This window comes from Myotis lucifugus, unplaced genomic scaffold, assembly GCF_000147115.1.
Source record: "Myotis lucifugus unplaced genomic scaffold, Myoluc2.0 scaffold_29, whole genome shotgun sequence".
Lineage (NCBI taxonomy): Eukaryota > Metazoa > Chordata > Mammalia > Chiroptera > Vespertilionidae > Myotis > Myotis lucifugus.
In genome coordinates, this window is record NW_005871077.1 from 3,307,860 (window position 1) to 3,311,349 (window position 3,490).

General features: G+C 42.7%; 1 protein-coding gene across 4 annotated transcripts in view; it reads left to right on the forward strand.

Annotated features, from left to right (window-relative positions):
• ZEB1 (zinc finger E-box binding homeobox 1) overlaps positions 1–3,490 on the forward strand; it is a 271,362-nt gene that overhangs the window by 258,290 nt on the left and 9,582 nt on the right. The gene's annotated exons all lie outside the window — the stretch shown is intronic.

Sequence of the window (3,490 nt, forward strand, 5' to 3'; positions counted from 1 at the left end):
ACCCTTCGATCACCGATCACCGGATCGGCCCCTTGCCCAGGCCTGAGGCCTCCGGCAGAGGTGTCAGGCCTGGGCAGGGGACCCCCAGCTCCCACCATTCCCGGCTCCGCCCCTGCTACCCACGATCTCTGGCACCGCCCCTGCAAAGACCTAAGGCCTCTGGTGGAGGCATTAGTCCTGGGCAGGAGACCCCCAGCTCCCCACGATCTTCCGCTCTGCCCCTGCCTAGACCTAATGCCTCTGGCCAAGGCGTTAGGCCTGGGCAGGGGACCCCCAGCTCCCCGCGATCTCCCGCTCTGCCCCTACCCAGGCCTAATGCCTCTGGCCAAGGCCTTAGGCCTGAGCAGAGGAACCCCAGCTCCCCGCAGTTGCAGGCTCTGCCCCTGCCCAGGCCTAACACCTCTGGCCAAGGCATTAGGCCTGGGCAGGGGACCCCCAGCTCCCCGTGGTTGCAGGCTCCGCCCCTGCCCAGGCCTAACGCCTCTGGCCGAGGCGTCCAGCCTGGGCAGTGGGGACCCGCAGTGGCAGCGGCCCCGCAATCGCGGGCTCCGCTTTTAGGCCCAGACAAGGGACCCCTAGCTCCTGGGACTGCCAGCTTCGCCCGTGCCCAGCTCCCATCGCTGGCTCCACCCCTACTTCCCGCTATCACTGGCCAGGGTGGCAAAGGCGCCCAATTCTCCAATCATGGCTGGGGGGCAGGGCAAAGGCGGCCCCCAGGGCCACCTTTGCCCTGCCCCCGCTCTTAGACCCCCCCCTGAGTCTCGAAACCGTGCAAGGAGCGGGGGGGTTTTTTCGGACCTTCCCTTCTGCCTCCCCGCGTTTGCGCTCCAATGAGAAATTAACCGCCCTCTTTGTTGTTGGTGGTTAACCGCCATCTTGTCTGTGAGCATGCTTTGTATATCGCCCTGAATAGCCAATGAAAAGGGTAGCGGTCGTACGCTAATTACCATGTTTCTCTTTTATTAGATTAGATAGTGGCCCGGTGCATGGATTCGTGCACATTGAAAGGAAATTAATTAGAAGAAAGATTCATGCGGTAATTACATTATTGCAAAACATTACATGTCAAAATAGTATATGTATAATATAGTATTATAAAATTAAAATACAAAATATTTTAATATCACTATTCTCCCTTTCTCTATAATAGAAGTGTCAGAGATGAAAGAAAATCACTAAAATGTATGTGAAAATAATATATACATTGATTAACAAACAATTACAACATGATATAAAAACAACAAAGACATGATATAAAAATAACAAAAATATGACATAAAAACATTGATAAAAACAATGATTGATAAATAAATAAACAACATGATATAACAACAACAAAGACATGATAAAACAACAACAAAGACATGATATAAAAACAACAAAAACATGATATAAAAACAACATTGTTAAAACAATGACTGATAAATTGATTAAACTTATTCTAATATCTTTCTGTACACCACATTAAGAGTATAAACACTCAGAGTGCTTGCCTAATTTCCCTTGTGATGAAGTATTTACTACTTTAACTTTATTTTATTTTATTGTTTAAAGTATTACAAATAGTAGCATATATGTTTCCTTTTTTCCCCATTGACCTCCCCTTGGCCTCCCCTACCCCCCAGCACATGCCCTCACCCCCCCCCCCTCCAGTGTCTTGTGTTCATTGGGTTATGCTTATATGTAATGCATACAAGTCCTTCGGTTGATCTCTTACCTGACCCGCCCCCCCCCCCCGCCCTCGCAATGCTCCCCTGCAAAGATGCATTGAATAGACTGTCAAACTACAGTGGGAAGGTAGGGGAGGATACAGCTTTAACTTTAACGTCACACGCTCTTCGATTTCAAGAGAAAGCAACATATAACTGACCATGTCCTAAAATGGGTTTAGGTAGGAATATTCCTACTCTGTCTAGAGTTTGACCTTGTGATTTATTAATAATCATTGCAAATGCTGGCATCACAGGAAACTGTCTTTGAATTAATTTAAATGGGAGGCCAGTGTCAGACAGGGACAAATCAGTTCTTGGAATCAGAACAACCTCTCCTTCCGCAGATCCTATTAATACTTCAGCTTCGATTATGTTAGGTCACAATCTTTTGATAATAAATCTAGTACAAAGACCCCATTTACTATTAAGATTTCTCAGTAGCGTGATGATTGCACCCACTTTCAATTTTAATTTATGACATGGAATTCCCGAAGGAGTAATACTATTAAGAAAGTCGATGGGGAAATTTTCCTTGTTCGAGTCAACGTTTATTTTTAAATTGCCAGTGCATGTCATATGTACCAGTCGGCTGGTCGGTCAGACGGACGGACAGTTGGTCACTTAGCCTTTTATATATATAGATACTATACATACTACTTTGACATGTAATTTTTTGCAGTAACGTAATTACCGCATGAATCTTTCTTCTACTTAATTTCCTTTCAATGTGCACAGATCCATGCACCAGGCCACTAGTATAACTATAATAAGCCAGTGAGGGTATATCTACATTTATTTACACACCAAAACACTGAGGCTTAGAAAGGTTAAGAAAATATTATGTGGCAGACCTAGGATCTGAACCCAAATCCATGGGCCTCAGCAAGACCAAACTGGACCATCTTCATAGAGTTGCCTAGCAGCAGTAACCTCCTCTTAATAAAGGAGTTTGAGCAGAGAATATCAAATGTCAAGTATGATATAAAATGAACTCTCCATTGAGAAGGAGGCTGTAGTAGGGGACTTCTGGGATGCCTTTCAATTCTGATATCAGATTCTTCAAGTAATCAAATTTCTGAGCAAACATAACTCACTTTTTTTAAACTTGACAAATTAAAATCACATAACTAGAAGAGTTTATATTGATGTTCTCGCTGCTTTTATTTTAATTCTTTTAAAAAGGGGGGATATAAAGAGTTTTACTTTGATATTGAGTGGATAAATCAGCACCACTACATTTCATAATTCTATAGTTAGCCATTCATTAATCTTAAAAAAAAGGTTTAGTATGTTAGTATGCATCTTTGTGACCTGCACTGTAAGGTATAAATGGCACACAAAACCCAGAAGTTTCTGTCTTACTTCTGAAACTGGTGTAGCCTTTAACTTATAAAGTAACGAACTATAACTATAAATGAATACGTGAAAAATTAGGGTTGTATGAAATAGTCCACTTAACTCAGGGCTTCTCAAATTTTCTACTGAAGTATTCCTAACAGCCAAGAATAAATGCCATGGGACGTCTAGGGAAACAACTTGAAAGGAGGCCTCTACAAGTTGCATTTGTGCAACATAGTATAATCTGTGTGTTAATATAAAAATATTTTAAGTTACCATAACCAGTGTCACTTAAATTGAAATCCAAGTTCTTTGCATACCCACTAGAACATTGCCTTATATCTCTGGGAGTACATACATCCCAGTTTAATAAGTTACAGCTTATAGAAGTACCTTATATTTATAGTTTTATTCCCATTGAGAAAGATCTTTTCAATGAA